Source organism: Labeo rohita, chromosome 15 (assembly GCF_022985175.1).
Source record: "Labeo rohita strain BAU-BD-2019 chromosome 15, IGBB_LRoh.1.0, whole genome shotgun sequence".
Lineage (NCBI taxonomy): Eukaryota > Metazoa > Chordata > Actinopteri > Cypriniformes > Cyprinidae > Labeo > Labeo rohita.
The window spans coordinates 14,804,457-14,816,020 of NC_066883.1; positions in this window are offsets into that span (position 1 = coordinate 14,804,457).

Sequence of the window (11,564 nt, forward strand, 5' to 3'; positions counted from 1 at the left end):
TAAAATTTTAAGTTCAGTCAACTAAAATAAGTTTAGTCAACTTGAAACGTTAAGTTGTACTAAGTAACAACTTAGATATTTGTGTTTGCTAAACTTAAAAGATGGGTAAGTAACCCAGCTGCCTTAAAATTTTAAGTTGATTCAACTCAAATATCTAAGTTGTCACTTAGTATAATTTAACATTTCAAGTTGAATAAACTTTTTTTGAGTTGACTAAACTTAAAATTTTAAGGCAGCCAGGTTAGAAATTAGTTTAAGTTGACTCAGCAAATTGTTTTTTACAGTGTAGTGCAATATGTACTTGCTGAGAAAACCTGATCTCCTGAAACAACAGTAGGAGTACACAATTGTAATACTGTTAATTTCTTTATTTATTTTACTTATTCATAATCAGTGTTATAGTACGTTGTTTTTTTTTTTTTTTTGATTATATGTAGGGTGAAAAAACACCTTTTTTTTTTTTTTTTTTTTTTTTTTTTTTTTTGTCACCCCATTATTTTTCTCATATTTTTAAATGATCAGATGGAGTACAGCCTAATTCAAGGTAGCCAAGCTCATCATAGAAAAAACATTACCATCCAATCACAATTTATTATCGATTAATTTACAGTGAAGGCAGGATAGGCGGAATCATATGGAACCCTCAGAATTAAAATATAAACTCGCAATTCAGATTTTTTTTTCTTTTGCATGATATAAACTCACATTGCAAGAAATAAAGTTCTCAGAATTCTCAGAATTGTGAGATTCGCAATTGCGAGAAATAAAGTAATTTTTCTCACAAGTGCAAGCTTATATCTCAAAATTCTGACTTTTTCAATATAAGCTCACAATTGCGAGTTATAGAGCCAGTTTTGTTATAAAGACAAAGTCATAAATTCCGAATTGCGTAATACAAACTAGCAATTCTGAGAAAAAAAGACAATTCTGCATTCAGAATTGTAAGTTTATGTTATGAAGTTCTGACTTTACAACTCACACTTTCAAGTTCATGTCACGCAATTCTGACTTTATTTTTCAGAATTGTGAGTTTATATCTGTTACGGCCCATCTAGGGCTAACAACTCTTAGAAATGGGCTTAGTTTACTAGCGTTTATTACAATTAAAAAAATAAAAGAAAGTAAACAGGGCAAACTTCAAGTCTTCTCAGCCACCCCTGTTTCTAGCCTCATCAAAAGAAAAGAAAAGAAAAGAAAAGAAAAGAAAAGAAAAGAAAAGAAAAGAAAAGAAAAGAAAAGAAAAGAAAAGAAAATACAGAAATTATCTTCCCCAACTAGCTGATGCTTTAAACAAAGACAAAGAAAATAACTGGCTAAATAAATGGCATCAGAACCCTACAACCCAATACAGCATTAATTAAAGAGTTTACAAATTATAAACATTAAATACAATGAAAATACAATCTCAACACAAAACAAAACAAGAACGATCAAAAAGAAACAAAAAGTGCAACTAAGCCAACATCTAAGAGTGAGCGTTCAAAGAAACTGTTGAAAAAGGTGAATGGAAGGTTTTTAAACATTCGTAGTGTTGGCAGCACCAATAGGAGGCAGCCTTCAATAATGACAACAGCCAATCGCAAAGCAGCCACACAAAACACATACATAAGTAGAAAAAAAGAAAAACAACTGAGGTTGTAACTCACAATTCTGACTTTATAACTCACAATTGTGAGTTTATATCTTAATTCAATGAATGACACACCAGAAGCACTCTTGCACACACACAGTCAGTTCTCCTTTCACCTGAATTGTCAAATATACACACACAGTTGTCAAGATGTCCATTGTGTGGAGTACTGTATCTCACGGAAATACAGTTGTTTATGGCTTGAATGAACGTAAATAGGTGGGTGAAAACCGAGTATGTGTCAGTAGTTTACATCCATGCATTCTGCCTTAAAGAGACAGGAGCCAAATTAAATACCTGTTTGTGTCATTCATGTTCATCTGTATCTGAAAAACAAGTTTATTTAATGTGTCTCTTTATCGTATTTGTCCTATAGTGTCTAATTTGCTGTTTTTGTTTATTTGTTTATTTTGTTTTTATATAACAAATATATCATGAAATAAAATTTATCATATCGTGGTCGTATTGCTGACCCCTTGCCCACCTGTAATAATCATATCCTTTCTAAACTCTTTCTGAGTGTGGTTATTTTTGTTATATTGTCATCTACAGAATGTTTAACCCCTTAAAGTGATAGTTCATGAAAATTCTGTCAGTAATTACTCACCCTTGTGTTGTTCCAAACCCGTAAGACCTACGTTCATCTTCGGAATTCTATTTTTGTAGCTTCATAAAATTACGGTTGAACCACTGATGTTACATGGACTATTTATTTAAAGTTCTTGGTACCTGTCTAGACCTTGACTGTGGTAGGACCATTGCTGTCTATACAGGGTCAGAAAGCTCTCAGATTTCATCAAAAATATCTTAATTTGTGCTCCGAAGATGAATGGAGGCATGAGGGTGAGTAATTAATGACAGAATTTTCATTTTTTGGGTGAACTAATTAAAATCATTTAATTTTCATCATAATTTGTCTCATCTTTGTTATTGATGTCAAAATGTTGTTAAGAACCCTTTATTCTGTAGTAATTCTGTAACAAAAAAAAAAAAAAGTATCATAAAAATAGTCCATGAGTCATACACTATATCCCAAGTCTTCTGAAATTATAATCTTCACCTCCACTACCAGTCACAAATCAAATATTTGCCAATGGCACAGGTCCAAAGCGGTGACTAAATAATGTTGAATTTTCATTTTTGAGTAAATTATTCCTCTAAGATTGCAAACTGGCAGAACAAATCAACAAAAAAATATTTAATGTGCAATAACCGGAAAGGCCGGCACCAGAACTCATCTGTAAAATGGACCTGTGTTATTCATTCTGCCCATGACGATTGCAGTTGGCTCACTAAGCAGAAATAAGGGGTTCATTTATAAATAATATTACTTTTTATTCAATTTCATGGTTGACATTGAGCAGTTATAGATGGGTTGCTGGCGGCGCCTCTCCCGCTCTCTGCAGCTGCGGTGGCAACACTCGGTTTTCTCTTTCCCATGTCACGAAAATCACCTTTGTCCACTTATCTTTCATTTAGAACAGGCATTGGAAATTGATTCTTTTGAAACAGTATGACTGGCATTTGTAGTCTGGCCTGTGGTGGAAAAACAGACAAGTTTCTTGCTCTCAGTTTCACCATAACATTCTCTCTCTCTCTCTCTCTGATTTGTAAGTGAATGCATGTTTCAGTACAACATAAAATTAATCGCACCAATGGTTTGTATGTTGTAAAGATGTCAGAGAAATGACTATGTGCAAAACGCAGTGCCCACAAGATGAGTTCTAACATCTGAGGATATATTTAGTCTCAGTGCTGCATAATTTCAGAATGTTTCTCTGCTTTTCTCAGATCAGAAGGAGAGGGAAAATGGATTCAGAGCTGCTGTGTGACAGATCAGGAATACAGTAAGTAACAGTGTGTTTTAGGTAAATTGACCTATAAAATATCATTGCAAGAAATTAAGTAACATTTGTGAGATAAAGTCACAATTACAAGAAATAAAATCACATTTTTTGAATAATGAAGTTGTGATTGTGAGATTTAAAGTCATAATTACAAGATGTAAAACTGCATTTTAAATGATGACGTTACAATTGTGAGATTTTAAAGTCGCATTACAAGATATAAAATCACATTTCTGAGTAATGAAGTTATTTAGATTTTTTTTAAAGTTGTTTTTTGATTAAAGTCACAATTACAAGAAATAATGTCATGTTTTTTGAGTAATGAATTTGCGATTGTTAAATTTAAAGTAATAATTACAAAGAATACAATTGAACTTTTGAGTGAAGTTAATATTGTGAGATTAAAATCACAATTACAAGAAATAAAATGTGTTTTTGAGTAATGAAGTTGCACATGTGAGATTTAAGGGCATAGTTACAGTAAATAAGTTGTGATTGTGAGATTTAAAGTCTCAATTACAATAAATAAAATAGCATTTTTTGATTAATGAAGTTGCAGTTGTGAGATTAAAGACACAATTACAATAAATTAAATTGTATTTGGAGTAATGAAGTTGCAAATGTGAGATTTAAAGTCATAATTACAAGAAATAAGTTGTGATTGTGAGACTTAAAGTCCCAATTACAAAAAATACAACTGAATTTATGATTAATGAAGTTGCAGTTGTAAGTTTAAAGTCCCAATTAGAAGATTAACGAAGTTGCAAATGTGAGATTTAAGGTCATAATTACAATAAATAAGTTATGATTGGGAAATTTAAAGTCCCAATTACAAGAAATAAAATTGCATTTATGATGAATGAAGTTGCAGTTGTGTGTTTCAAGTCCCAATTACAAGAAATAAAATTGTTTTTGAGTAACGAAGTTGCAAATGTGAGATTTAAAGTCATAATTACAAGAAATAAGTTCTGATTGTGAAATTTAAAGTCCCAATTTCAAGAAATAAAATAGTGTTTTTTTAAGTAATTAAGTTGTAAATGTGATATTTATATTCATTAATACAAGAAATACAATCACATTTATGATTCATGAAGATGTAGTTGTGAGATTAGTCACAGTTACAAGAAATTAAATTGTGGTTTTGAGTAATGGCATTGCAAATGTGAGATTTAAAGTCATAATTACAACAAATAAATTGTATTTGTGTGATTTAAAGTCCTAATTACAAGAAATACAATTGCATTATGATTAAAGAAGTTGTAGTTGTAAATGTAAAGTCCCCATTACAAGGAATACATTTGTGTGTTTTGAGTAATGAATTTGCAAATGTGAGATTTAAAGTCATAATTACAAAAAATAAGTTGTGATTGTGAGATTTAACGTCCTAATTGCAAGAAATAAAATTGCTTTATGATGAATGAATTTACAAATGTGAGATTGAAAGTCATAATTACAAGAAATAAGTTGTGATTGTAAGATTTAAAGTCATAACTACAAGAACTGCAACAAGTAACACGTGCAACTATTAAGTAACAATTGTGAGAAATAAAGTCACAACTGACTGTTTTTTTCTGGGGTTGTCATATTTAAAGAACATAGAGGCAGACCAGTGTGTGTTCATATTTCTGTCACTGAAACTACACGTGAAAATGTACTGTAACAGCCCTGCAAGGACAAATACACAGTCACACATACTGACAGAGTAAAGTTATTCCATGAACTGAATTCTAATTCACTCTTTTCTTTTCTTTTTTTCTTTCTTTTTTTTTTTAAACCCTGCCATACTTGTGTTTTTTTTATTTCTGTAAGCTTTATGCGTCAAGAAATGACATGTAACCTGTCACCCCTCCTCTCTTTCTTAATCGGCAAGCGCGAAAGACCTCAAAGAAGAGGGTGAGATTCCACAGTTGGTAGGTGTGACAACCTCAAAAACAAACTGCATTAAAATCAGTGCGATGCCATCCTAACGTCCCACTCTCTTGTCCAATAGATTCCCCCTTCAGATTTAAAATAGAACTGTTGGTACTAAGGGAGAAAAAAACACAGTTTGATCAGTTTGAAAAGTGTGTAATATATGCTGGTGCATGGCACCGATCTTCTCTCAGCTGTTTATAATGCCAAAGATGTCAAACCGTTTGTGATGTTTGATCTCCTCCATTGCACTTTAAAATACAGCATTCTGTTTAGAATTCAAATGGGTTGGATATGTTTTGTAGTCCACGTCGACTCGTGCATATGATGCAATATTGTGTCTCTGTACTGGACTACACTGTATGTGCTCTGAAGGTCCATGTGACCATGTGAATACAGATCTAATTCACCCCAAAGGAAAGCATGTTTAAACTGTCTGAATTGTGTCCTATCCCCTATATATGTATGTACACATCTACCCTGTAATGATAAAAATCCATGCAGTGATTTTTAATTAATCTGTAAAAAAATCGAGCCATTCTCAGATGCCTGTCGACAGAGGCCGCTCCCACTATAGTTGATTGACATGAGCATCTTACCTCAGCTCCGCTCTAAATCAGCTGTAACAGTCCGACCTCCATTGTTTCGATGCTGGAGCAGGGATGTAAGTTAGACAAGAATATCTCTGTTTGTTTGTGAAGGGAATGCGCCTCCCGATCTACATAAATGCGTCTATGTTCACGCAAATCATTCGTGATCCAGCTTCACCTACAGCAGAAGTGAGCATAAGGTTTTTTTTTTATGAATCTCTGCAATCACCTTTCCTAATAACGTGCTAGTTAGCAAGTTTCGTGGCTAAACGTGCTAAATGCGGCTAAAGTAAACAGGCTCGTCACTCCACAGAGAGAAGAGAGGGGCGGGGCGAGAAGAGCTAATTTCATTTAAAAGAACAATCCCTCAGAATGGGTTGATTTTTGCAGAGCTCATTTTGACAAGGTAGAAAGGGTGTTGTTTTACACTACCATTGAGAATTTTTAACCAAAGTATATTATAGACTTTTCATTAAAACCCTAAAGAATCATATCAACTTGTGGAAAATGAGCATCCGGTGACCCCTTTAAGTCATGGTGGATGACAATGATCTCCTGACCTTCCAGCGCGTCACACTCCAGTCCAGTAGGTGGTAGCACCTTAAGCACCCTGCATGATTTCTCACCACACAAAGATATTTTAAGAAATGTCTAAGTGTTTTCTTTGTCAATACAAAAGAAGTCAACCCATACCTGCTTGGTTAACAGTATTATTCTTAACCCTTAAATGCTTGAATATTCCGCCAATCGCTATTACATATTTGGGTCTTTAGCGACCCGGACCTATATATCCAGCACAGATGGCATGGATGGATTTCTAACTGCTGTAATAGCAAAACATTATCTTGAAATTTTAAGAACAATTACAGAAGAATAAAATAAAGCCTAATTCTTTACCTTTGGAAACTTAGATGGGTTCAGTTTGAGCAGATGATTTTACCATCACCGTCATCGTCAGAGCGCACTTCCACAGTAAATTCAGCATCTGGTTCACATTCGCGATCTCAAACATATTCGCAAAACTACTGTTTTCAGTGACGTCATAATTAATATTCACCATAAAATGACAGTTACATTTATGTTTTATGGCATACAGTAATTGCTCTGCAGTATAGCCATTCAAACCAGTTAATTTTTTGCTGATGATATTGTTTTGTTATATGTGTGTGGTGATTATGAGTGAAAGGTCATGTCATTGTTGTCTATTAAACAGTGCCACCTCGAGGAATAAAGGTGAAGTGCATGCATTGAGTCATCAGATATTTTAATATTTTGTGCGCAGAAAAAATAGACTTACACTAATACACACCTCGGGTCTCTAGCGACACTATACACTTTTTATAAAAAAAAAAATAAATAAAAAAAAAAAAAATATATATATATATATATATATATATATAAAAAATAAGGAGGGAGAGGGTAGTGACCCAAGGTATGCATTTGAGGGTTAACTACCTTCAAAATACCTTCTTCTGTGAATTACAAAAGAAGATAAGTCATTCAGGCATGAAAAGACATTAGAGCAAGTAAATTATGACAGAATTATAATTTTTGGGTGATCTACATGAGTCATGATGTTAATGCCGTTGCACTCAATTCAGCCATCCGAATATTGATTAAATTATCTTCTTTGTGATCCAAAAAAAAAAAAAAAAAAAAAAATCCTGCCACTTTGGAATGACATGCAGCTGAGTAAATGATTTTTACTTTAATATCATTTGACTTTGACAAATTACTACCTAGCGTCAGTTATCATTTATTTCTGCACTTTATTGCCTTTCTATTTAGCAATGATAGTTGTGTTAATTGTATTCATAAAGGTTAGTGTTAATAAAACTTCAGCTACTTTTAAGTTAAAGTGATACACTCTAAAAAATGCTGGGTAAGGACGCTGGGATGATTTAACCCAGTTTGGGTTAAAACTGGTCTTAATTTATAGTTTGTTTCGGGTTTTTTTTTGTTTGTTTGTTTGTTTTTTTTTGTTTTTGCGCTTAAACGGAAAGTAGTTTCCTAAAGAAAACGGCGTTGTGTAACTAAGACTAGCCTAATTATTTTGAGGCTGATGAAGTTTTAATTCTTAAAAGTAAAGTTTTGCATGTACGTTAATATTTCAGACTTGTTGAACTTTGAGTCTTCTTTGTGCCTGTGCCGGGAGTTAACAGCAAAGAAACCTACGTGTGTGAGCAGGCAATTGTCTCAACTTCTTCAGAAGAGAGAAAAAGACAGTATAAGGCAAGTAACGGTCATAATTCCATATTATCATTTTTTTTGACTATTAGTTAAAGAATGTTTGCTTTTTTGTAGATGTTAAAAGCCAGAGACATAGGAGAGCTTCATTCTTTCAGGATTAATGTGAGTTATTTTTAGAAAATACATCTTTCTGTTGTCTCCTGCCTGTTTACTTCACGTTTTGATGCAACAACAGTATGATGACTTGTTCACATTTTAATTACATCATTGATGTCCATGTTTTTCATTGCAGAACTCAAACCAACTTTGGAGTTAACAACACAGAAGCCTGTGTGCAGTGTTGGGAAGGTTACTTTGGAAATGTAATAGGTTCAGATTACAAGTTACTCTATTTAAAATGTAACGTAGTGTAACTTTTCAATTACTTTATTAAAGTAATGTAACATTACTTCTTGATTACTTTTCTAAATTTCTAATATTTTCAACTGTTAATCATTTTAAAACATTTAAACTAGGCAGAGTTAAACTTACAGTAGCACTCAACACCGATTACTGTCAGACTTTATCACTTAAATTAAAATTATAATAAGTATACATTTTTATTTTGCCATAACAACTGGCTATATGTACATTATCCCACTTATTACACAGCTGCTCACCACAAAAGTAAATAATTAGACACAAAACACTGATCTGAGCTGAAATATTTGAATGCAAACCTTCCATTAAGAAATCAGTTGCTAGCAAGTGGCAAGTTAAGCATTAATATTTTGTTAGCTAACCAAATGCAAAGCTTCCACCAAGAAAAACTATCAAGCGTATAGCGTTGACTTAAGTGGCCCCGGATGAGTCTTTGTTATTAGCTTTTACTAGTTGTTATTGGGGAATAACATACCTTGGAATGTCATGACTGACCAATCAGAATCAAGCATTCCACAGAGCCTTGTAATAATTTAATTTAAAGCACAGCCAGAGCAGTCAATGCAATTTTGGATAAGTCAATTAAATCTGTATGTGGGTGTGTGTGAAAAAGAATCAGATGTAACCCTCTTTGTAATCATTAACATTTTCAAAAGTAACTGTAATTTAATTACACATATTTTTTCAGTAACTGTAACTAATTACAGTTACATTTATTTTGTAATTAAATTATGTAATTCCGTTACATGTAACTAGTTACTTCCCAACACTGCCTGTGTGAGAGGAGGCAATCTTCTCAGCTTCTTCAGAAGAGAGGAAAAGATGGTATAAGGCAAGTAAAGTTCATAATTCCATATTATCTTTTTTTTTTTTTTTTTTTTTTGACTAGTAGTAAAAGAATGTTTGCTTTTTTGTAGATCTCGAAAGCCAGAGACATAGGAGAGATTCATTCTTTCAGGACTGATGTGAGTTATTTTTAGAAAATAAATGTTAGTTATCCGCTATTGTAGTATTCTATAACACTGTGGTAGATGAAGACAATAAACAACCACACAATATGGTTGACATTATAAAACAGTCTACTTACCTATCCTTACAGAATTGGATGCACCTATTTGAAATGGTTACATTTTAACTAAATGTTTTCTGTTTTTAAATATTTTTCTCTTTTGAGCTACTGATGAAGAACAGGTGGTGACTGGGAGGAATGCTGGGCAAAGAGGAGAAATTATTTTTCCCCCAAACTGATGCAACAGTGGTTTTAAAGGAGGAGGCCGTCCTGGATAATGTAAAAGATGTTGCACGCCTCTGCTGAGCTGATGGGGCTTCTTCATGACTATGTAACGGGTACCACACTGCTACGTGAGCATGAACCCTCTTTACAATTTAAAGGCCACGTAATAATTTTTAGAACATGGACCAGATCAGATCACATTTGCTCGCAAGCCAGTGTTGCAACAAGACAAGGGAAATAACCACCAACCCCAGGTCGTAGCTACCAAAAGGTAAAATGTTCTTCTTTGATTGTATACACCAAAACAAATAAAGTTACAGCATAAACGGTTTGCAAGAGGTTGTTATTTTTCTTAAAGGAAATGTTGAAATAAAATCAGCTTCAACGTAACTGACTCTTGTATTTTGTTTTTCTGAAAATGCTTGGTTAAAGTTCAGCTATAAACTTTTGATTTACCTTGTTTCTTTCCTTTTTACTGTAAAATGTATATACTCAATTACACTCTGCATCAAGAAATATAACTTGAATCAATTCCATGAATTGTTTCTTTTCACAACCCTTTTAGTGAAACTGAAATATACAACAAAATAAGCAACTGCAACAATAAAATTGAATACAGGTAAATTAATAAAAAAACAACACAATTTCAAGACCCATCAATTTAAATATCCGTGAGGTAAAGTAACATGAGGATGTGAAGTCTAACTTAGTTCAAGGTTCACTTATGAAATGCAACTGCACAGGAAAAGGGGAAATCGATCCTGTCTTCCACCACAATGTCCAGGGGGAAATGTAAAAAAAAAAAAAAAAAAAGGTCCTACAACTTCGATGCTTTACAACGATTGTACAAGTTCGGAAAAACGGTCTGGCTCACCAGTTTCTTCCAACCTTGTGCTCCTTGCGGATGGCAGAAACAACGCACGTATTACAAAGTCCAGGAAACCTATCATCCAACTCCAAAAATGAATTCAGGTACAAGAACTTGAATAAAGTGAAAAAGAAAAGGAAAGGAAAAATAACGCAAAAGCACAATTAATCACAAATATTTCCTATTTAACAACTTTAACACTTAAGTTGAACTATTTCAACCTTGTAAAACACAGTAATATACACATTTTCAATACTCACATCTTTGTGTTTTCATATTTTCTTAACATAACATTAACATTGAAGAATAACACCTTCAATTAATGTAAGTGAACTCCATCAGCTCATAGCTAATAACACATAGGACTGCATAGTTAACATAAACCCCTGTGTATGTTACCTTACAAATGTCACACTTATCACCCAAATAGCCAGTGTTGGGGAGTAACTAGTTACATGTAACTGAATTACGTAATTTAATTACAAAATAAATGTAATTGTAATTAGTTACAGTTACTGAGAAAAAATGTGTAATTAAATTACAGTTACTTTTGAAAAATGCCAGTGATTACAATGGGGATTACATCTGAATATTTTCACACACCCACCCCCACTTACAGATTTAATTGACTTCTTTCATAAATTGCATTGACTGCTCTAAAATGAGACACCAATGTTTCAGGAGTTTAGGACACAGAATAGGACACATGCTTATTTGATAACTGTTTTATTTCCTATTTGGGTTTATGCATAAATTTTATTTTTTAAGATTTATGTTTTTTTCCAAGGCATTGTTAGATGCTAGTGTTTTCTGTCATAACTATGCAAACATTTGATTTCAAACCCAGTATCATAGCTATTAAACTATTTCTTGT